This window comes from Ovis aries, chromosome 8, assembly GCF_016772045.2.
Source record: "Ovis aries strain OAR_USU_Benz2616 breed Rambouillet chromosome 8, ARS-UI_Ramb_v3.0, whole genome shotgun sequence".
In the NCBI taxonomy this organism is placed as follows: Eukaryota; Metazoa; Chordata; class Mammalia; order Artiodactyla; family Bovidae; genus Ovis; species Ovis aries.
The window spans coordinates 73,541,013-73,566,591 of record NC_056061.1 but is presented as its reverse complement, the minus strand read 5'-3'; positions in this window follow the sequence as shown (position 1 = coordinate 73,566,591).

Genomic DNA, 25,579 nt, shown 5'->3' with positions numbered 1-25,579 from the left:
TCTGCTCAACTCCTCCATAAAGGTTTGTAGGGCAGCATTAATCTGTGTATCAACCTGTCTATGATTTAAAAAGGCAAAGCAAAGAATCCTCTTCCCTTGCCATTTGAAGGACTAGTTTCTTCCTGTTGCTCTTTTGTTCTTTGAGACATTCACGTTCGCCCTCCCCTCTGTGGCACTGTGGCCTGGCACACTCCCCTGTACAGGCACTGGGCCAGCAGGACGAATGTTCCCTTCATTTAATCTGAGTGAGAACCGCAGTAAGTGGCACTGCAAGTTACACTAAACCAAGGATTACCAGGAGCAGAAGGAAAACAGGATCCATCATTTCAGAGTTCAGCCCGGGAACCACTGACGCACATGTCAGCATTTGACAGTACAGATAGGAAGATTTATGGGAAAAAATCCATGCGATTTGACCTGATCCAGGAAGGAGTTTTTAGAGTTTCAGAGTGCAACACGAATGCATGTTTGCTAAAAATAGAGCATCTCTTCCAAAAGGGGAGACTTTGGTTATCTTCCAAAATGATTGGGTCACCATATTGTAAGATAATACTTAAATGCAATTAGCTCCTTGTAGTATGCAAAGCGAGTGCCAGAAATACATGACTACATCTCATTCATTATCACCTTTCCTAGCTCATGGGCCGCTATAACCATCATTTTCTTCCAAGGTCAACTGTAGTTCCCCCACGGAGGACTGTCTAGGTATATTTAACTTTGGGGATGGGTCCAACATGCCACTTTAAAAGATGATCGTATTGTTTTTCCTGCTCCTCATTTCTGAAAAGGCGAGGCTTTGGCTAGTGGGTACTCGACATATCTGGCTGTAAATAGGTTACTAAGAGCCAGGAAATGTGGTGCCTAATTTCAGCATTCACTTAAGTAAAATTATTTATGACAGTCCCTCTAGTTTTTTTTTTTTTTTCTTTTCCTAATGGGGAAGATGTGTAATCTCAGTCAGATTGAAGGCATATTTGCATCCAGTCTCAGCTACTGACACCTTTAAAGTATGGGCTGGAAGGTTTAAACTAGGTATGGTATATAAGAAATTGAATGAAGTGTTAAAAAAAAAAGAAAGCATTCATCTAAAACATCACTAAATCAAATTCTCAGATAATCACAGAGTGTAACTTTTTACTTTAACCTAAGCAGCTGAAACAACAAAAGAACTCTCTAGAACAATAGAGTCAATCACTCCAAAGCAGGCATTTGGTCACTGAAGCCGCAGAAAACCTGGATGATGGAGATTTGAGTTGAGAGAATTGTCATTTATAACCATCTAAGTTTGCATTGGAGGAGAAGGGGACAACAGAGGATGAGATGGTTGGATGGCATCACCAAATCAATATACGTGAGCTTGAGCAAGCTCTGAGAGAGAGTGAAGGACAGGGAAGCCTGGTGTGCTGCAGTCCATGGGGTCGCAAAGTCAGACATGACTGAGCAACTGAACAACCACAAAGTTTGCATTACAAATTGAAAGCATTTTCCAGTGGATTGGGATGGGGAGAGAATCTGGACCATTGTTTGTGAAATGGCAGGACAATGAACAGCAAGCAACACAGGCTCCAAATTGGAAACTAATGAGGGTTCTAGAATGATTACATATCAGAGTTGGATGAGTCCTAGAGATGAGCTGTTTTAATTTCTATCCAGTTGCACCGATTCTGCAAGCCAAAACAAAGGAAAGGAGGTACAGGAAGAGATCATCTGAGTTGTTGTCCTCACTGATAGATCAGAAAGTTCTGAGAATCCAGCGTCACAGGAAGAACACAGAATAGCTCTATTGTTTGCACTAAGACAGAGCCAATGAAGTTCCACATCTTAATCCCAAAGCCTTTGGTGATGAAATATTCCTTTTGACGTTAGTAAGATAGTTTTTTGAGCTTATAATTCATTGCATGATTGTTGTTACTCTGCAAAGAAGAAAAATTGTTCTTTTTAGACTTGATCTTGGTTCAGAAAATGAGATAGATGGAGAATATAATGAATAGAAGGAAGGTAGTGGTTACCATCTAACAGGAAGATGAATTTATAATACTGTTGTTTTTCCTGTTAACTTTGCTTACTAATCAGTAATTCCTAACAGATGGGATATAGATCACTTAGGAAAAATGATTCCAGCAAAATAGCTTTTCTAACTGTACTGTACAGAATCTGAGATGTATGTATGTGTGTGTGAAAGAGAGAGAGAAAGAGAGAGAGAGAGGCAGTATTATACAGCTGCCTGTGTGGCTGGGCATCAGCAAGAAAAGTACGAATAATACTTTCAATCATCCATGAGTTCCTTATTTTCAAAGGGAATAATTGTTACATACATTCGTGTGGTCAAGAAGGGATGAGTAATGTTCCCAAGTTTGGTAGTGGAAGTGGAAATCAGAAGTTGGAATCCTAGCATTTCTGAACATCAGACTTGGACTCAACTAATCAGGAAATCATTTCTGCTTTTATTCCCGGATTGATTACCCAGCAGAACCTATTCTGTGTGTGTTAGTCACTCAATCATGTCTGACTCTTTGTGACGCCATGGATTACACAGTTCATGGAATTCTCCAGGCAAGAATGCTGGAGTGGGTTGCCATTTCCTTCTCCAGAACCTATTTTACCTAAACTTTATAAAGAAATGTTTTATTCCCTCCTTCCTAGAGTAAATAGACTTTTACTCAGTTGGTTAAATGCTGCAATTAGAGAGTATATTAGTTGTTTCATTATTGGGATGGGGAGTGGCAGGGATAGACAGTATCTGGCCTCTGAGGGTTCTCCCTAGGTTCAGGGTGGACGTGGTTCTTTCTCCAAGTGTGATCTGTGGATCCCTGGGGATCCCCAAGCCCTTTATAGGAGATTTGTGAGGTCAAACCACTGAGAATTTGTTTACCCTTTTCATTGGTTGGCTTTGGCATTGATGATGCAATATCAATGGTGGGTAAAGCTGCCGAAGCCCAGAGTCAAGCTGGTGATATCAGCCTCTCCCAGCAGTTCACTGCAAACTTCACTGTCCTGCGCTTGTTTGTAAAGTATGTTAATTCCACTTAAGAGTGCCCTTATAAGCAGTTAAAAGTACTAATTGCATTCATCTTGATTCTTAGTTACAGGTTTTTAAAAAATATTTTGACAAATGGGAAGTACACATAAAACACTTTTCTGTGTAGCTTTGAAGCATATACATTACCATATGTAAAATAGGTAGCTAGGGAGAATTTGCTGTATGACGCAGGGAGCTCAACCCAGTGCTCTGTGACAACCTAGGGGGGTGAAATGGGGTGGTGGGAGGGAGGTTCAAAAGGGAGGAGACATACGTATACCTACGACTGATTCATGTTGCTATATGGCAGAAACCAATACAACAATGTAAAGCAATTATCCTCCAATTAAAAATAAATAAATTTTTAAAAAAAGCATTTTGCTGCATACAAAAATGCCATCACTGTAGTACTTGTTCTTGAGTCCTGAGCTTCACCAGTTGCTTTTTTCATGGGATACTGTTTTTTCTTGGAAGAATGATTGACTGGCAAACCATGGTTGTTCTGACTTGCATATATGGCAGATATATTCTTTTTTTTTCCTTTGCCGTACCATGTGGCTTGTGGGATCTTAGTTCCCTGACCAGGGATTGAACCTGGGCCCTTGGCAGTGGACATACATACTCCTAACCACTGGACCACCAGGAAATACCCTGGCAGATGTAATCTTGAAAATGAATTAAGCAAACTGTCATTTCTAGGAAAATAACCACAGTAATTGTTGCTAATGATAAAATCCAAGTTTTTAAGTGAAGATTAGATGTTTAAAATACCTGTGCTTTCCACTGTGGGTTTGATAATTTCCCCAAACTCCAGTATTTTTCTAACAAGATTTGTTGTCATATTGACCATACAGTTTTAAAAAGGATATTATATGATAATGGAAGACTCAAATAACTCACTGAGTTTCCAAATGATCCATGCAGGATGTTACAAAATCATACATGGGTTCATAGGGAAATACAGTCCAATAACAGAGTGAGAAAATTTTCACTGATAATGGAGTCAGATTCCATGTGCAGCTAACCTTTTGAAGAGAAACTCCCACTTGGTGAGTTTTGGTATGGCATCAAAGAGGAATATCCATGGTTATCTGAAAAGATTATGAAAATAGTCCTCCCTTTTTCAAACACACATCTGTATAGAGCTGAATTTCTTTCAATGAAAACAATATATCACAACAATGTAGAAGATATAAGAACCTAGACAGTCATTAAAGAGATTTGTAAAAATATACATCTCACACTAATTTCTTCAGCTCATGGTTACTTTTCATGAAAATGTTGCTTATATAAATATGCAATGGTGTTATTATTTTTAAATGAATGAATCAATAGCTTAAAATTTTCCCAGTTGAAGATTCTAAAATGGTGAAGTATCAATAGATACAACCTACATAAGATTTCCCAGTGGCACTAGTGGTAAAGAACTCACCTGCCAGTGCAGGAGAGGTCAGAGACGTGAGTTCAGTCCCTGGGTCTGGAAGATCCCCTGGAGGAGGGCATGGCAACCCACTCCAGTATTCTTGCCTGGAGAATCCCATGGACAGAGGAGCCTGGTGGGCTTTGGTCCATAAGGTCGCACAGAGTTGGACACTACTGAAGTGACTTAGCACACACGGGACCCACATCAACACAAACTCTTTGAGGTCCTCAGTAATTTTTAAAAGTGAAAAAGAGTCCTGAGATTTAAAAAAAAATTTTTATAAGTGCTCTTCTACAGGTTACAGTAATGTTCTCTGGGGTTCTCAGATCCATTAGAAATATACTGGGAAACTATCCAAAGTCACGGAAGAACTGGGGGCCCAGGAGATGGGGGAGAGTTTCTTTGAAGCAAGGGTGAACTGTTTCTAGGATAGCATGTAAAAGCCTGAGGTTTCATGGGTGATTCAGGTCGCTGATTGAAAATAAAGGCAACATAAAAGCAGCAGGAACAGGCTGCCCTTCCCTTAATTAGTCCTAAAACCTTTTCTAGCTCTTCATTTAAAAAAAGAATTGCAATTTAAAAAGCAGGTTTTAAGTGAACAGAAACTTGGTTGGAATCTCAGCAGGGCCACCTCACTAGTTGGGTAATTTGAGCAGATCTTAGTGTTTGCCTTATCTGTAAAATGGGACGGAAGCATCAAAAGTTACTGGGTCTAAAGTGTGGCACTCCATTCTTATGTGCCCGACTCAGTGCCTTGCACATGGTAAGTGCTTAATAGATGTTAGCAACACACACACACAAACACACACAGTCACACAGATAGAGAGGCCAGAATATGAAACATCTAGGAAAACAAGAGTTAATTTCGGAAATAGATCTGGCACAACTATGGCAAATGGTAGCCCTTCCTCATCTAGACAGAGATTTTTCTAACTATGAAGCTTCTGGACTCTCTGGGCTTGAGTTCCAAGACACGGGTTGGTGGGCCCCTTTATCCATCTGACCGTTGCTGACAGCCCCCTCCTCCCCAAACCCTCCCCAGAGACTATTGCAATGAGTAACTGAGCAAGTGACAATAAAAGAAAGTTTATAGAGAAAAGATGAGTGAACAAAAAGAGAGTTCACGAGTTTCCTGGACACAGCTCTTGCTTTCCCAAATCTGGTTTATACTGGCAGTATACCAGCAGTCTCTTTTCTTTGCAGTCAGGGATTTTAATGACATTTTACAAAGTCTGAGAGTTCCCTTCTGTGCTCATTAGTAAATTTCCCAGGCCTCGCCACTGAAGCTCAGCTGACCGAGGACTCAAGATCACAGAAGACTCTTTTCCCAGAATCATTGGCTGTTCCTGTATTCTTGGTTGGCTTGCTCCAGAGAAGCAAGCTCAGTCTCAGGTCCTGCTGGCCCAGGAGAGTGGAGTGAAGGGGCATGCCCTGGAGGCAGAAAGGTGGGGTTCACTCTTCACCAGCAGTGTGACCCCTGATGAGTTGGTTTCTCTGAGTCTCAGACTTCTCATCTGTAAGACAACGAAAGCAGGGTCTTTTTATCTTTATTTTTCACCTTGCCAGCTCAGAGCCCTTGCTTCTAAGGGCAAAGCCCCTTCTGGAAGCTAGGGCCTGTTTTAGCCTCTTTGGCTGAGAGCACCAGAGACCCAGCTTGAACTGCTGTGTGCATGGGATCTGAATGCTGTCACTCTCCCTCTCTTTAAATGTCCTTCTAAACCTTGATTCCAAATTAATCTTTCTTTCCTGCATAAACGTTTTCATAAATCTTTTTCTCCCGAATGAGCATTAATCTTTTTTCCTGAAAAAGTATAATACATGTGCAATGTTCTTTTGGCATTCTGCAAGAAGTGGTCTGTGTGGCCAAGAACCAATTTATTCAAGCACCAAATTTACTACAAAGAATTTTTTGGGGTCATATGTGAAATAGGAGCCTTTGAGAACTAACGATAAGCTTTCTGTTCTTCCAGGTGGGTTTGGCTAGTTTGTTTATTAGGATTAGGCTCACAGCTAAGTGCAGCCAATTCCAAATAGGGATCTGGGAATGCTACTGGGTTAGGATGTAGGTCTGCAGTGACAGGGATGTGGGCTGCTCTTTCAGTGGCTCTGTCATGAGTGGCCTCCATTCTCAAGGTCACGTCTTGGTGTAAGGCCATCCTTCCAGCTGCGGCTTTGGCCCTCATGTCACATTTTTAGGGATCAGGAGGGAGGAGAGGGAAGGCCTATAAGGGTTCTTTCTAGAAATTGTATAAAGCAGCGGTCCCCAACCTTTTTGGCAACAGGGACTGGTTTCATGGAAGATCGTTTTTCCACAGACGGGTTGGGGGATGGTTTCAGGATGATTCAAGTGCATGACATTTATCATCCACTTTATTTCTATTATTATTACATCAGCTCCACCTCCGACCACTAGGCATTAGATCCCAGAATCTGGGGACCCGTGGCATAAAGCACTTCACATTACACCCCATTGACCAGGGCTTAGTCACATGGCTCCATCTGGTAGAAGAGAGTGTGGAAAATGCAGTTTTTATTCCAGGCAATCATGTGCAGGCTAAACACGGATTCTATTACTCTAGGAGTAGAAGGCAAGGAGCAGCTTCCACCACCGATAGTTTTTACGTTAATCTCATCATGCAGGGAGTGGAGCCATGGGCTCAACTTTGGTGAACTGTCAAAGGCCAGATAGCAAATATTTTAGGCTCTGCAGCCATACAGTCTCTGTTGCAATTACTCCATTCTGCTACTGTAGTGAACATACACAGACACGATGTAAATGCGTGTGGTTGGATTTGGCATTAGTTTCTTTCTCCCTGGGTTAAATAAGCAGTGATACTAATACTAAAAATAATATTTATTATCCATTTACTGTATATGTGTTGGGCTCTGTGCTGAGCAGCTTGCAGGCATTTTCTTAACTATTTCTGCAAAAACTCTATGAAATAGATCTCATCGTCATCATCATCAGTTTTATCCATGAGGAAACCGAGGCTCAGAGCAATTAAGTGATTTTCTCAAGGTCACACAGCTGGTAAGTGACAGATGGGCTTTGGTTGGGGTCATTGACTTTGCAGCCTGCTCTTCTCTACTCCCCCCAGAAGGCTGGACCAAGAGGGTAACCAGAGCCATGCAACCAGGGATTTGCGCCAAGGCAGTAAATTTAGAGGGCACAAAAGACTTAGATAATGAGTTTAAGAGCTTAGCACATCGTTAGCAAGCGTAGTTAAAATGGGAAGAAGCTTTTACATAGAGATGGTTGGTAAGGAAACCCGTTGTGAGCCACATCACGAATTACATTGTCGGTTTAAGAGCTGCTTTAAGTGTTCTCCTGGGCACCCTAATTTCTTTGGATCAGGATAACTTGCTTATAGACATTGCTGGGGTTCTTGGTGGGAGGGCCTACTTGCATAGAGGTGTGTGAGTCACTTGGGAAGGCCATATGCTACCATGTGACAGCAAAGGGTATGTGGCCCCGTGGGGCTGTGCAGTGCACTTTTACATCAGTCTGAGGCGGTCCCAGGGTTAGGTGAGGGCAGAAAGAGACAGGGTTTCAGAGGCTAAGAAAAGCTTGGTTGAGTCAGAGAAATAAAACGGAAACTTCCGCCCATGTCACTGGAGGTCAGAGCCCAGGTGAGGTTTCTTTCAAATATTTCGGTGGGAGAAGAGACAAAGGAGACAGTGCTCGCTTTGGGGGAAATGCTTGAACCCAGCAGAGAGCCTTTTATCTCTAGAGGAACCGGCAAGTCACTTTCCGGCATCTAGTGGCTTTGTGTGATGTGTAAACAGATTTCCCTGGAACGATGTTGTCTCCAGGGAGAGCTGCTCATCTCAGCAAAGCCCGGGCCTCCTTGCTGGAGCGATGCTCAGCTGCTTCAGGGCCAGAACTCCTTTCCAGTTCCTTTATGAATCCTGGCGAGCCATCCAAGTTCTCAAATCAGGGATAATTTATTAGGAAATCCTGTCATTTGTGACAACATGAATTGACCTTAAGGGCGTTATGCTAACTGAAAGAAGTCCCACAGAAAAAGACAAATAACTGTACGATCTCACTCACAGGTGGAATCTAAACACTGAACTCAGAGAAATAGAGAACAGATTGGAGGTTGCCAGAGACTGGGGTGTGGGCCGTGGGTGGGTGGCGGAAATGGGTGAAGAAAGTCAAAAGGTACAAACGTCCAGTTATAAGATAAATGAGTCCTGGGGATGTGATGTACAGTGTGAAGGCTATAGTTAATAATGTCATTGTTGTTTTAGTAGCTAAGTCGTGTCTGACTCTTTGCAACCCTGTGGACTGTAGCCCACCAGGTTCCTCTGTTCATGGGATTTCCCTGGTAAGAATACTGGAGTGGGTTGCCATTTCCTCTTCCAGGGGATTTTCCTGACCCAGTGATCAAACCAGAGTCTCCTGCATTGGCAGGTGGGTTCTTTACCACTGAGCCACAAGGGAAGCCCCCATAGTTAATCATACTGCATTGTATATTTGAAACTTGATAAGAGGGTAGATCTTAAAAGTTTTAACCACTAGAAAAAATGTATAACTATGTGAGGTGATGGTTGTTAACTAAACTTATTGTGGTGATCAATTCACAGCTTATGATGTATATTAAATCATTACTTTGTACACCTTAAATTGATACAATGTTATATGCTGATTATATCTCAATAAGATTGGAAAAAATACAATAGAGAAAAAGATGTCTAAAAATGGGGAAGCTTATTATTGATGTAACATCAATACTCTGAACAATATATATATGATTTTCAGATTGCTTGTATATGCCTTATCTCATTTAACCTTCATAAACACTCTAAAGGGAAGGGTGAAGCAGAATAAAACTAACGCAGATTGACTTTGGATGTTATTGGTGTGATTGCCTGGATACTTTGACATGAACTCAGTCTTCCTAGGAAGCAGGTATTATCGTGGGCCCATTTTACAGAGGGAGAAGCAGAGTCAGAGGAGGTAATTTCCTTGACAACTCTCAACACAGATTCTATACTGCTGGAACTTGAATTCAGTCTTCTAAAATCAGTTTCACTGCCCCTCTTAGTATTTTTCAACTGTGGGGCCCTTCAGAATGTATACAGTGTGTGCTGTATGTCTTCTGAAGACAACAGATTCTACCCAAACACCAGAGGTACTAGTCAAAATAACAGAAAAGCAGTGGTAGCAGTCCTTGAAAGGAATAAACCAGTGGAAGAAAACCAAGGCCCTCATAAGGGGTACAATCAGGCCTGGACATATGATGGGCATCTAATGTGGCGGAGGTTTAGTCGCTAAGATTTGTCCAACTCTTGTGATCCCATGGACTGTAGGCTATCAGGCTCCTCTGTCCATGTGATTTCCCAGGCAAGAATACTGGAGTGGGTAGCCATTTCCTTCTCCAGGGGATCTCCCCAGCCCAGGGATTGAACCCAAGTCTCCTGCACTGCAAGCAGATTCTTTATCTACTAAGCCACCAAGCCCTTCTTTATTAATATAGACCCATGGGGCTTCCCAGGTGGCACAGTTGTAAAGAATCTGCCTGCTGATGCAAGAAAAACAAGAGATGTGGGTTTGATTCCTGGGTCAGGAAGATCCCATGGAGTCAGATACTGCAACCGGCTCCAGTATTGTTGCCTGGAAAATTCCCTGGACAGAGGAACCTGGTGGGCTATAGTCCACAGGGTCACAAAGAGTCAGCAAATTAATATAGACCTGTACTCATAATGGAGCAATGAAACTGACCAGGGACATTTGTTGATTTATTCATTCATGCCTCTGGCAGACAGCTGTTTAGAGCAAGCCTCTGTTGGGATGCTGGGAATAAGAATAAGAAGGCTGATATTCAGTCAGTGCATTGAGATCCATGTCTTTCTGATGTGTTGGAGTCTATGCTCTACCTGTTTTAAATAATTTGAATAGTTCCAATGAATACATAAATAATTTCTTGCCCTTGTGGAACTTATATTTTCATGAGAAGGGAGAGTCCATGGGGCAAAGAAAATCAACTAATAAAGAAGTCACACAGCAGAAAGAGCCATAACGAAAATAAAACAGGGTGGTGCCATGGGGGTGACACCTTTCCTGATTTTTGTCTTGTACTTCAGTTCAGTTCAGTTCAGTCGCTCAGTCGTGTCCGACTCTTTGCAACCCCATGAATCACAGCACGCCAGGCCTCCCTGTCCATAAACATCTCCCGGAGTTCACTCAGATTCACGTCCATCGAGTCCATGATGCCATCCAGCCATCTCATCCTCTGTCGTCCCCTTCTCCTCCTGCCCCCAGTCCCTCCCAGCATCAGAGGCTTTTCCAATGAGTCAACCCTTCGCATTAGGTGTCCGAAGTACTGGAGCTTCAGCTTCAGCATCATTCCTTCCAAAGAAATCCCAGGGTTGATCTCCTTCAGAATGGACTGGTTGGATCTCCTTGCAGTCCAAGGGACTCTCAAGACTCTTCTCCAACACCACAGTTCAAACACATCAATTATTCGGTGCTCAGCCTTCTTCACAGTCCAACTCTCACATCCATACATGACTACTGGAAAACCATAGCCTTGACTAGATGGACCTTAGTCGGCAAAGTAATGTCTCTGCTTTTGAATATGCTATCTAGGTTGGTCAAAACTTTTCTTCCAAGGAGTAAGCGTCTTTTAACTTCATGGCTGCAGTCACCATCTGCAGTGATTTTGGAGCCCCAAAATATAACGTCTTACACTGTTTCCACTGTTTCCCCATCTATTTCCCATGAAGTGATAGGACCAGATGCCATGATCTTCGTTTTCTGAATATTGAGCTTTAAGCCAACTTTTTCACTCTCCTCTTTCACTTTCATCAAGAGGCTTTTTAGCTCCTCTTCACTTTCTGCCATAAGGGTGGTGTCATCTGCATATCTGAGGTTATTGATATTTCTCCCAGTAATCTTGATTCCAGCAGTTTCTCATGATATACTCTGCATAGAAGTTAAATAAGCAGGGTGACAATATACAGCCTTGACGCACTCCTTTTCCTATTTGGAACCAGTCTGTTGTTCCATGTCCAGTTCTAACTGTTGCTTCCTAACCTGCATACAGATTTCTCAAGAGGCAGGTCAGGTGGTCTGGTATTCCCATCTCTTGCAGAATTTTCCACAGTTTATTGTGATCCACACAGTCAAAGGCTTTGGCATAGTCAATAAAGCAGAAAGAGATGTTTTTCTGGAACTCTCTCGCTTTTTTGATGATCCAGCGGATGTTGGCAATTTGATCTCTGGTTCCTCTGCCTTTTCTAAAATCAGCTTGAACATCAGGAAGTTCACTGTTGATGTATTGCTGAAGCCTGGCTTGGAGAATTTTGAGCATTACTTTACTAGCATGTGAGATGAGTGCAATTGTGCGGTAGTTTGAGCATTCTTTGGCGTTGCCTTTCTTTGGGATTGGAATGAAAACTGACCTTTTCCAGCCCTGTGGCCACTGCTGAGTTTTCCAAATTTGCTGGCATATTGAGTGCAGCACTTTCACAGCATCATCTTTCAGGATTTGAAACAGTTCAACTGGAATTCCATCACCTCCGCTAGTTTTGCTCGTAGTGATGCTTCCTAAGGCCCACTTGACTTCACATTCCAAGATGTGTGGCTCTAGATTAGTGATCACATCATCATGATTATCTGGGTCGTGAAGATCTTTTTTGTACAGTTCTTCCGTGTATTCTTGCCACCTCTTCTTAATATCTTCTACTTCTGTTAGGTCCAGAACATTTCTGTCCTTTATCGAGCCCATCTTTGCATGAAATGTTCCCTTAGTATCTCTAATTTTCTTGAAGCGATCTCTAGCCTTTCCCATTCTGTTGTTTTCCTCTATTTCTTTGCATTGATCTCTGAAGAAGGCTTTCTTATCTCTTCTTGCTATTCTTTGGAACTCTGCATTCAGATGCATATATCTTTCCTTTTCTCCTTTGCTTTTCGCCTCTTTTCTTTTCACAGCTATTTGTAAGGCCTCCCCAGACAGCCATTTTGCTTTTTTGCATTTCTTTTCCATGGGGATGGTCTTGATCCCTGTCTCCTGTACAATGTCACAAACCTCAGATATTTAATCTTTGATTGAATGAACGTCAATAGTGATGAAATGCAAACTTGGAAAAAAGCAGCAGAAGCAACAACAAACCAGGACGGTGCAGTGGAGGTTACTTTAGACACAGTGACTGGGAAAGGCATTTCTGAAAAACTGGGACCTAGTGTCAGGAATGGAGAAGGCAATGGCACCCTACTCCAGTACTCTTGCCTGGAAAATCCAATGGATGGAGGAGCCTGGTGGGCTGCAATCCATGGGGTCGCTAAGAGTCAGACACGACTGAGCGACTTCCCTTTCAATTTTCACTTTCATGCATTGGAGAAGGTAATGGCAACCCACTCCAGTGTTCTTGCCTGGAGAATCCCAGGGACGGGGGAGCCTGATGGGCTGCTGTCTATGGGGCTGCACAGAGTCGGACACGACTGAAATGACATAGCAGCAGCAGCAGTGTCAGGAAGGAGCCAGGCTCTGAGAGAAGGACTGGGATGAGGCTGGTGTGTTTGGGGAATGGAAAGAAGCCCAGTGTGGCTGGAGAACTGGAGAAGGGAATGCCCACCCACTCCAGTATTCTTGCCTGGAGAATCACATGGACAGAGGAGCCTGGCAGACGAGAGTCCACTGGGTCACACAAAACTGGACATGACCGAGCAACTAACACGTGGCTGGAGCACAAGGGTGAGGGGGAGGCAAGGGTACACAGGAGGTTGGAAGTGGGTACACGGCTGATTCATATGGGGCTGTGAAAGGGTTTGAATTTCACTGTGAATTTCAAGGAAGCCATCGGAGGGTTTTAAACAGGGGAGTGACATGATCTGAAAACAAACAGGGGAGTGACATGCTCTGAAAACAGGGGAGTGACATGATCTGATTGATGTTGTTAAAAGTTCACCCTGGTTGCACTGTGGAGAATGAATTCTGAGTGGGCAAGACTGGATACAGGACACTTGCTGAGTAGTGTTTACAGTAATCTGGAGCTTAGTGACATGGAAGAAACTGGATTGCTTGGGCATATATTTGACGTATGGAGTTGACAGATCACTTCGACATGTTGGAAAGGGAGAGAAATCATGTCTACCTCCTAGGTTTTTGGCCCAAGCAAAGGGCATTGAGAAGACTGGGAAAAAGCAGGTCTTACATGAAATTCTGTTTTGGACAGGTTAAGACTGAGATGCCTGTTGGGCATTTAAGTCAATATATTTTTATGTGCAAGGCCCATGGTATGCAAGGTGAACTACACACATGTTGTTGTTCAGTCACTAAGTCATATCTGATTCTTTGGATCCCATGGGCTGCAGCATGCCAGTCTTCCCTGTTTTCCACTATTTCCCAGAATTTGCTCAAGTTCATGTCTGTTGAGTTCGTGATTCTATACAACCATCTCGTCCTCTGTTACCCTCTTCTCCTTTTGCTGTCAGTCTTTCCTAGCATCAGGGTTCTTTTCCAGTGAGTCAGCTCTTCATATCAGGTGGCTAAAGTACTGGAGCTTCAGCTTCAGCATCAGTTCCTCCAATAAACATTCAGGGTTGATTTCCCCTAAGATTGACCGATTTGATCTCCTTGCAGGCCAAGGTCCAACTCTCACATAGCATACAGAATACCATAGTCAGAGATGAGGAAAAGGAGTGAACATCCAAGGTGATTACTGATATTGGGAGCTAAGACTTGTGCAGGAGAGGAATGGGAGACATAAAGGAGAGGAAGGCAGAAGTCAGCTCACAGAAGGCCCTGGAAGCAGACAATGGGAAATCTCAAAGAGATTTGGAAGGAAAATGATGTGACCACACCGAATTTTTCAAAGACAACTCTGAAAGCATCATGCACGGGAGACAAGAGGGGAGTGAGACTGGATTCAGGGTGAACAATGAAGATTTATTTGCAGCAGTCCAGGTGGAGAGATAATGAAACTGGAAACTCAGCCAGCGACTCTCTAGAAGAGGAGGAGGAGGAGGAGGCAGATTTAAAAGATTTTCAGAAGGTAGATTTGACTATACTTGGGGAACTTTTGGCTGTGAGAGTGAGGAGTCCTCACTGAGTCAGTTGTTTATCCTGGGGGCCTGGGTAGATGTCAGAGCCATTAAATGAGATCCAGACTATAGATCCTTGACAGCGGGGTAGATCTGATCTGATCCTTTGTTTCCAGGGCCAACCTCAGGGTCCCTTTTCAGTCTGAGGAGCTGATTTACTTTGGGTTTTCCATGATGCTCTTCCTTACTCAAGGAAGTCTTGTTGAATGGATTACAGAGAGGCAAAGGCAGAATCTGGGGGAACGTCAACATTTTAGTGAAAGTAAAAGTCGCTCAGTTGTGTCTGACTCTTTGCAATCCCATGAACTACTCAGTCCATGGAATTCTCCAGGCCAGAATACTGGAGTGGGTAGCCATTCCCTTCTCCAGGGGATCTTCCCAACCCAGGGATCCAACCCAGGCCTCCCGCATTGCAGGCGATTCTTTACCAGGTGAGCCCCACAGGGAACATTTTAGAGGCAGACATTAAGGAGCCTTGGTAGGCGGCAGGAAAACCAGAAATCAGAGGATCCAGAAAACCAGCAGAATAGAAAGAGAAGGAATTGGGACTTCCCTGGTGGTCTAGTGGTTAAGAATCTGCCTTGCACTTAAGAAGACTCAGCTTCAATCCCTGGTTGGGGAATTAAGATCCCACGTGCCACAGAGCAACTAGGTCTGCACACAGCAACTACTTGCCCAAACTAGAGTGTCCATACACTGCAGCGGAAGATTTTGCATGATGCAACAAAGATCCCATGTGCTGCAACTGAGACTTGATGCAGCCAAACAAATAAATGTTAAAAAAAAAAAAAAAAGAAAGTGAAGAAATGGTCAAAGGCAGTACTGGATGCCAAGGTAAGGCCAGAGGAGATGAGGCCTTTCAAGTGTCCACTGGATCAGGGCTTTGGCAGTAGCATCAGCCAGAGGCGGTGGTGAAGGTGTGAATGTTAGGTGGTAGTGGGTAGAGGGACAAACGCTTCGGACAGGGTTGATCACAGTGGGTGGAGGCAGGCTTCCCTGGAGGCTCAGTGGTAAAGAATTTGCCTGCAATGCAGGAGACTGGGGTTAGATCCCTGGGTTGGGAAGATCCACTGGAGAAGGGAATGGTAACCCACTCCAGCATTCTTGCCTGGAAAATCTCATGGACCGAGGAGCCTGGTGAACTACAGTTCATGGGGTCACAAAGAGTCAGACATGATTGAGTGCACACAATGGAGTAGGGGAAATCTAGGCTGACTAGGGGGTAACCAGACACATTGTGATGCTGTTGAAAATGAAAAAAGAAAAAGAGTGTCGGGACAAATACTTAGGACGGGGTTAGGGAGTGGAAAATACCCAGCTGAAAATCTGTGGGCAGTGTGGACAGAGGATTGGGAGATTTCTCCCCCAAGTTGCTGTTTCCTCCGTGAATTGGGAACAGGCAGATGACGTCTTGAAGCGAAGGGCAGTGACATGGAAGATGAAGATCAGGGGCCAATTTGAGAGACAGGCAATTTTAAAAAGTCAGCTTTGAGGAAACAGAAGACTATATGATTCATTCCAATTTTATCCTGACCCTTAGAATTGTCCTTCAAGAAAAAAACCTCTCTGCCCAAGAGACTCAGTTGGAACTCTAGTTAACCGAGTCATGAACTCTTCTACCCTGGGTCATGGAACAAGTATCTGTCAGAACTCAGAATTGATCCTGTGAGGGTAGCCTTGGCCCTGGCTGTTTAGCCGGTTCCATCAGACTTTAGTTTCATTGAGTATTCTAGGTCAGGCCAGTTGGCTGTTCACAGTTTGCCGAGTTGATTTGCTTTTGCACTTTCGTTAGACACAAAAGAGCCTGAATCTGGGACCTTGAGCCATTGCTGACACCGGTAGAGGCTGGGGAGGCCTGTTAGGAATTCAAAGTGTGGCTCTTCAGAAATAGATGTTACGCTCGTGTTTCTCCTGATAGATGTTGGTCGCCGTCCAGAAGAAAGTTAAAAGTTCCCATTGCTTTTTCCAGAAAGAATAATGGGGAGCCCTTGTGCTCAAGCCAACAATCCCTCTTCTCAACAAAACAAATAGGTTCTAATGTTGGCAGCTTTCTGAGCTGTTGTGAGGATATAAAGGCTGCTCTGTCTTTCTCTGTGGTAAATATACGGCAGGCGTTTAACTCATTACTAGATAAATCACACTGCGATGGCTCAGAAGAGGCATTGGTACCAGTTTTTAATTCTGTCCTTTATTACTTTATGTTCTTTTTCTTTATGTTTTATTTCTGACAAATAAAATTGTTATGTTTTTAAAGTGATGATTTGATAAATTTCTCCTTTCTTGACTAATTTTGTTCCTGAAAGAGACACTGATAAACTTAGTTAATAAAGGCAATTTAAACGAGCTGTTTAATTTGATTAATGAATTGTTTATAGAAATGCTGTGGTGAGATTCTTAGTGTTCACCTGAGGGTCGGGGGGCTGCTCTGCATTTCTCAGCTCACACGGACCACGTGGCATCATGGACTAACTGGCCAACAGGGAGATGGACATTGCTAGGCCTGGCACTTAAAACCACCTCACAGGAGTCTCTGGCTGTTTTCCCATTTCTATGATGACCAAGGAGGCCGTGTGTTCTGGTTGGCATGCATTGAAGATGGAAGAGGGCCACCCAATCCCTATCAGGCATTATGTGATCAAGAAATAACTTTTGTTGCATTAAGCCATTGAGATTTCAGGGTTTTCTTATTATTGTAGCAATGCCTAACCTCACTAATACAGAAATCAATTGATAGCACTTTATCAGGAAAGACAAGATCTTCTACAAGTTCCCAGAGATCGCAGGTATTGAAATGAGACAGCAGGGTTTTCCCATCTCAGAGCTGTCTGCAAAGCTCTGCCTTGACTTGAAGATCATAGTCTACATATCTGTAGAAATTTCCAGAGGGCTTTACATTGAGTTCTTAGTATGGACCATAAGCTGCAATAATAGGGTTCTGACAGGAAACCAAGGTTGTTTTCCTTTAAGGTGGCAGTCAAAAAATGACTGTTTCTGTATAATTTACTTGTGTGCTGGAATCTCCCTAAGCCGCACTAACCCTGAGTAAGCTGTAGCTGGGATCAGAGTAACCTCCCATGTTTCGCTGTCTCTTTTGGCTGTCCTGTTATAAAGCCCGTGAAAATCTCTGCAAGCGTTCCTTGAGGGGCGGGGAGGGGGTCTCTAGAGGATAACTCCTACTGAGCAAGTGGAGTTATCTCGAGCTATGAAATGGCATGTTCCGTCTTCTCTTTTGTGCCAGGCTCCTCCATTGGGTATCACCCTCTCTGCCAGGTATTCTTTCCTGCTTACCACAGAAGGTGCCAGTGCTACATACATCTGAGGAACCATCTGTAGTTGGACATCATTTCTGCTATTTGGGGGCATAGGCAGTAGATAATTCTTACGAGTACACAGCGCTGGATAGTCAGAGTCACCTTCCCCTTCAATCACCAAGTCAAGCTTGTCTAATCTGCTTAACCCCTAGAGTAAATATTACACAGGAGACTTCTATCGGGTCCACCTCTCCAGTTTTCCCCTGAATCTAGCAGTATTTACAGGGCTATGATGAGTTTCCCACTACACCTATAATTGTTGTTGTTGTTGTTTAGTCACTAAGTCATGTCCAACTCTTTGTGACCCCATGGACTATAGCCCACTAGGCTCCTCTGTCCATGGAATTCTCCAGGCAAGAATACTGGAATAGGTAGCCATTCCCTCTCCAGGGGATCTTCTGGACCCAGGGATTGAACCTGGGTCTCCTATATTACAGGCAGATTTTTTGCCATCTGAGCCACCAGGGAATGCCTCATGTAAATCTGATTCCTGGAACCACAGCTAGCAACAAGTTGGCCTGAGAAGGCTGGCCTGCTTGGGATCGTCCTTTGCTGTCATCTTACTCAAAACCCTTGGTACAACAGTCAGTAAATACATTTTGCAGGGATTAATAAACAAGCTAGTACTTTGAAAAACCCACCAATATCTAAGAATCTCACTCAGTGGAGTCTTTGTACGTGTACAACACAGATGCAGAGTCTTATTTGACCTCTTTCCTCATCAGCAATGGATGCATCTGACTGAGGTCCTCCTATGTGCAAGGCATTCTGTAAAACTCCTTGCATAGATTATCTCATTATTTTTTTATGACAACCATATGGACTAAATGTTGTTTCTCCATTTGCCAGCAATGGAAATTGAAGTTCAGAGAATCCAAGCAAATTGCCCAAGGTCATAGAGGGTAACCCTGAGATTAAAATGTAAGCCTGCCTCTGTCCAAAGCTTATGTCTTCTTCTTTTTTTTAATTTAAGCCATAGTGAGCTATTGTGGAGGAAAGTTTCTAATCATCCTGTACTGTTTATCTAGCCTATGCAACAATTCTGGGGCTCACTATAAAAGTCCAGGGTAGGTTTGAGCCCCTTCGGCTCTGGTACCTTCCCTGGTCTCTACCTCTCATGTTTCCTGATTTTGGACAGCAAAAGTAGGAGTTAGTGTGGATTAAAAACAAACAAACAAACTAGATTGAGGATACTGAACGCATCTCCCAAGAACAAACAGTATTTCTCAGTATCATCTGTATTAAGAGAGATATTTTTTCCCAAATTGAAATATACTTTCATGTATTTCCCTCATCCACATTGTAATATGTAAAGCAGTTTAAAGCAATTCACTCATTTAATTAATGAGTAGTGTCATTAGCTTCTTTTTTCATGTGCCTGCTTTCAAACTTTGTTACTTTTTTCACTCTTCATCCTCCCCTGGTCCATTCAGAAAATAAGAATTTGGACTGGAAAAAAACATCATTTGGTCCTTAGCTATTCTAAGATGCAGTCAGGAGACTTCCCTAGCTGTCTAGTGGTTAAGACTCCATATTTCCAGTGCAAGGAGTGCAGGTTGAATCCCTGGTTGGGGAACTAAGTTCCCCCCAAAATAAGTAAATAAAATGAAACTTAAAAAAAGACCTAGTCAAAATTTGAAATTATTACCTAAAAAATTAAGAAGTAATAGATGTATAAGCATTACAAAATGCAAACTGCATAGAGGAGATAAAAAAATAAGCCTATTCCACCCCAATCTGAAGTCTAAGACTGAAAGATAACCATTTTTATTTATTAATGTCTAAATTATTTTGGGAACTACTAGAAATATGCTTAAGGCTTCCGCAGTGGCTCAAGAACCCACCTTCAATGCAGGAGACTCAGGTCTGACCCCTGGGTCAGGAAGATCCCCTCTGAGAAGGAAATGGCAACCGACTCCAGTATTCTTGCCTGGGAAATTCCACGAACAGAGGAGCCTGGAGGGCTACAGTCCATGGGGGTCACAAAAGAGTTGGACATGACTTTATGACTAAACAACAACAAGAAATATGCTTATACCTCTTTTTCTTAATTTCTCAACTTTGATTAGTATCTAAGAAAGAGGAAGGATTTTTCATACTTATGACTATTAATTCCCATGTGCCCTCCTCCTGACAATTGTACTGTATTTTCTGAGGAGGGAGGAGAGAAAGCTGATCTCTGCCCATCTGTCTCATTGGCAGTCCTTTCAACAGACCCTGGTGTCTGCCCCCTGGTTCACTCCTGTTCTGTGCTGGTTGACTCAGAGTTTGGCATTTCTTGAAACTTGTGTCAATCCAGGGTCTCATCAGGAAAACAGAACTCGTGCCAGATAGTTCAATAGAAAGAATTTAATTAGTGGGGTTAATTATAAAGGCTTTAGAAGAGCTGACAGAGCAAACAGGAGGATGAAGCAGCTCAGAATTAGGAAGCAGACGTGGGTTGGGGGATGAGAGTTCATTCCCTTTGCTGGGCGCTGGAACTCCAGGGTAGGTCACAGAGCTGGACTCGGGTCTCCAGGCAGGTACTGGAACCATGGAGTAGATGGAGCTACTGGTGGAAGCTTTGCTCAAAGCCAAGAAAGAAGGAGAAGAAACACCCAAATTTATTCCCTCCTCCTACTGTGCATCCCTCACTAATGCCTCCCCTCAGGTGAAACTGGCCAGAAACCGGTTTGTCAAGGGAGTCTGGAAAATGTAGATTGGAGGGGTCAGTAACCTGAGAGATGGAAAGAGTAGGAAGAGAATCTGAGAGCAAACAGATGGAGTATACTGGGTTGAACTGAACCCTACCCCTACCCCTAAAAAGACATGTTGAAGTTCTAAGCCCCGGTACCACAGAACAGGAACTTATTCGGAAATAGAATCATTGATGATGCAATTAGTTAGGTTAAGATGGGGTCATACTGGTGTAGGGTGGCCTTCACCTAATATGACTGATGTTCTTATAAGAAGATGAATGACAGAGATATACGGGCAGAATGCCATGGCACAACAGAGGCAAGAGTGAGGCATCTGGAGGCAGACCACACCCAGGACCACCGGTTGTCACAGAAGCTAGGGCAGAGGCATGGGATGGATTCTCCCACACAACCCTCCAAGGGAACCACCCCTGCCAACACCTGTGTTTCAGGCTTGACAATTCCAGAAGTGTGAGAGAATAATTTTGTATTGATCTAAGAATCTAACTTTGAGATACTTTGTTACAGGTAGGCACAGGGTTCTTCTGAGAAGAGTGCTCACACTTCTTCCGCCTGTATTCTGGGCTACAACTTTCTCAGCAATGACTTTATATCAGTACAATCTCATGTACTTCTTGGTTTTCAAAACTATGTCAAAATACCTGGTCCATCGTACTCAGGACTCTTATGGCTTCATGCTACTCTATCATTTCAGTGGAATTCCATGAATGAGAGCAAGTCTACTCTCCTAAAGCAGAACACTCCACCCGACATGGGCCAGGTTCAACGTTTAGGGCAGCCTCACTTCCTTCTGTCCGGGGATGAGGTCTTCCAATTACACATACAGTGAATACAAGGCATATCAAATACAAAACAAGGTTTTACATAAAAGCAATCACTATACCCCATTTACCCTGCAGGAGGGCATGGCAACCCACTCTAGTACTCTTGCCTGGAGAATCCCATGGACTGAGGAGTCTGCGGAAGGCTACAGTCCACAGGGTCGTAAAGAGTCGGGCATGACCGAAGTGACCGAGCAGACTTGCACATACCCCATTTTGGAGCTTCCCTGGTAAAGAATCTGCCTGCAATGTAGGAGGCGTGGGTTCAATTCCTGGGTTGGGAAGATCCCATGAGAAGGAAATGGTAACCCACTCCAGTATTCTTGCCTGCGAAATCCCATGAACAGAGCAGCCTGTCAGGCTACAGTCCATGGGGGTCACAAAGAGTCGGACACGACTTAGTGCCTGAACAACAACAATACTCCATTTATAGAAGATGAAACCTTTGAATTTTAGTTCACTGATTGATATAACTTGTCAAAATAATTAGGATGCTGGAACTTAGTTATGAAAATATCTATCTTATCGAGAAAAAGAACTGCTATGCCTTGACTCATTGGAAAAGACTTTGATGCTGGGAGGGATTGGGGGCAGGAGAAGAAGGGGACGACAGAGGATGAGATGGCTGAATGGCATCACTAACTCGATGGACAGGAGTCTGAGTGAACTCCAGGAGTTGGTGATGGACAGGGAAGCCTGGTGTGCTGCGATACATGGGGTCGCAGAGTCGGACACGACTGAGTGACTGAACTGAACTGAACTGAACTGATGCCTTTCCTTAATGTTTAGATGATTAATTTATGGTTAATGTTTTTGAGAACAATGTTATTTAATGTCTCTTATAAAAAACCAGTTTGGATAATATGTTCTGCTCCTCTGGCTAAATCAAATTCTATGCTTCTAAAATTTCTCAAAGTTCTTAAAAAGCAAATAGCAATAACAACAGTAACAACAATATGTGCAAACCCCATGTGGTACCAACAGCCTGAGGCATGACTGACCACTGGCTCTGAGCAAAATTACTAGTTATATGCCTACAGACCCCCCAGGTTTAAAGGGACCACGGAACCACACAGCTTCTAGAACTCCCATATGTTCTTATCATGAGCACTGAATCAGCTATTTAGTAATTGCTTAGGGTATTCTTGTCTGATAAAAAAAATAAATAAATAAAAGCAGCCTTCTGACACATGATATTCCCTAAAAATGACTAAATACTAAAGATTTAGAAAATATGAAACCATTATTTTGAAAGACATTCTTACATGGATTCGTGGTATTAAAGGGCATGATTTTTAAGATCTAAAAGAAGAGAAACAAAGCTATCCAGATTCAACCTTTTAGCTGCTTTAAATTATTTTTCTCCACCTCCATGCTAGTAAAGTGATTTCCAGTGGAAACACTCCTTGAGAACCTACATCTTTTTTTTTTTTTTTTTTTTGAGTATGGGAAAAGAGAGAGGGGTGACCTGGTCTTAAGAATCCTTAACAAGGATTAATAATCCTTAACAAGGATTATTTTTATATTGCAATCCCAGAGGGTTCTGCACATACTTGCTCATTTTTTTCTGGCTTTATACATCAATGGATTAGGTTTGCTGATAGAAAAAACAAAAAACAAACAAAAAAACCGCTACTGTTTTTAAGGGTTAAGTTGGCTAAATTTGCTGACTTCCCTGGAAAGTTGTGATCTTTATGACAGCGTGTGTTCCATAGGAATGGGAATTATTGTCTGGCTTCCGCAGTGTGTATGTGACGCCAAGGTCATGTTCTAGTTCCTGGAAGAGCTGAGACTCAGTTCCCAACAGTGTGATCCTACATGTTCTCACAGCTATCTCGCAGCTCATGGTACCTGCCAGAGCACAGTAACTCAGCTTCCTGGAGAAGTAACATCCCTTCTGGCAGGGTTCCAGGTTCTCTCCACTGCCCAGTGTAAATGTCAGGCGCTGTCACCTGGGCTCTAGTGTATGGAGTCCTGAGACTTTGAATTCAGACTCTCCCTAACTGATACTGTTTCTCCTGAGCCTAGAGCTCCAGACTCAGTTTCCCTATGGTACTTTTTCATAACCTTCCATGACAAGATGCTCAAGGCGTCTCACCTTTTGCTCTAAAAAGCTTCCTTAATCATTCACTCAGTAAAAATGTGCAGAATGCTTACCTTGTGTGCTGCCCTTTGCTAAAGCACAGCGAGAATGACCAACATATACATGACATGGGTCCTACATAGGCACTTGATTGGCTGATCCATAACCCATTCTCAATCCCTTTTCCCTTGTCTGCTTCCACTTCAAATACTGGAAAAACTAAGTATCTGTTCCCTCAGCCTCTTTTGCAGCTGACAGTGGCCATGTGTGACACAGTTTTGATTGAGACAGAGTTGTAACAGGGCCAGCATCTTTGCTCTTCCTTCCAAGTCAGAGCTATAGCTAACTCATTATTTTTAATGTTTGCATGACAGTTCATAGTGTGTACGAACTATACTCATCCAACAGTTACCCAAGTGAATGATAGTTGTTATTTCTTATTTCTCCCGCTACAACAATGCGGCAATAAACATTTCTTTTCATGTATTCTATGTATTGGTGCTTTTATTTCTTTTAGGTTAGAGTCCCAAATGCTATATTACTTGGTAAAAATATATATGTATTTAAATTTCAAAAGATATTGACAGTTTTAAAAAAAATATAGCAGTCCCAATTCTCAGTAGCTATATATAAATGAAGACTCTACATGGACATCATGAGAAGACTCTACACATGGACATCACCAGATGGTCAACACCGAAATCAGATTGATTATATTCTTTGCAGCCAAAGATGGAGAAGCTCTATACAGTCAGCAAAAACAAAACTGGGGCTCAGATAATGAACTCTTTATTACCAAATTCAGACTGAAATTGAAGAAAGTAGGGAAAATCGCTAAACCATTCAGGTATGACCTAAATCAAATCCCTTATGATTATATAGTGGAAGTGAGAAATAGATTTAAGGGCCTAGATCTGATAGATAGAGTGCCTGATGAACTATGGAATGAAGTTCATGACATTGTAAAGGAGACAGGGACCAAGACCATCCCCATGGAAAAGAAATGTAAAAAAGCAAAATGGCTGTCTGGGGAGGCCTTACAAATAGCTGTGAAAAGAAGAGAAATGAAAAGTAAAGGAGGAAAGGAAAGATTTACCCATTTGAATGCAGAGTTCCAGAGAATAGCAAGAAGAGATAAGAAAGCCTTCTTCAGCGATCAAAGCAAAGAAATAGAGGAAAACAACAGAATGGGAAAGACTAGAGATCTCTTCAAGAAAATTAGAGATACCAAGGGAACATTTCATGCAAAGATGGGCTCAATAAAGGACAGAAATGGTATGGACCTAACAGAAGCAGAAGATATTAACAAGAGGTGGCAAGATACACAGAAGAACTGTACAAAAAAGATCTTCACGACCCAGATAATCATGATGGTGTGATCACTCATCTAGAGCCAGACATCTTGGAATGTGAAGTCAAGTGGGCCTTAGAAAGCATCACCACAAACAAAGCTAGTGGAGGTGATGGAATTCCAGTTGAGCTGTTTCAAATCCTGAAAGATGATGCTGTGAAAGTGCTGTACTCAATATGCCAGCAAATTTGGAAAACTCAGCAGTGGCCACAGGACTGGAAAAGGTCAGTTTTCATTCCAATCCCAAAGAAAGGCAATGCCAAAGAATGCTCAAACTACCGCACAATTGCACTCATCTCACATGCTAGTAGAGTAATGCTCAAAATTCTCCAAGCCAGGTTTCAGCAAAACGTGAACCGTGAACTTCCTGATGTTCAAGCTGGTTTTAGAAAAGGCAGAGGAACCAGAGATCAAATTGCCAACATCCGCTGGGTCATCAAAAAAGCAAGAGAGTTCCAGAAAAACATCTCTTTCTGCTTTATTGACTATGCCAAAGCCCTTGACTATGTGGATCATAATAAACTGTGGAAAATTCTTCAAGAGATGGGAATACCAGACCACCTAACCTGCCTCTTGAGAAATCTGTATGCAGGTCAGGAAGCAACAGTTAGCACTGGACATGGAACAACAGACTGGTTCCAAATAGGAAAAGGAGTGCGTCAAGGCTGTATATTGTCACCCTGCTTACTTAACTTCTATGCAGAGTACATCATGAGAAACACTGGACTGGAAGAAACACAAGCTGGAATCAAGATTGCTGGGAGAAATATCAATCACCTCAGATATGCAGATGACACAATCCTTATGGCAGAAAGTGAAAA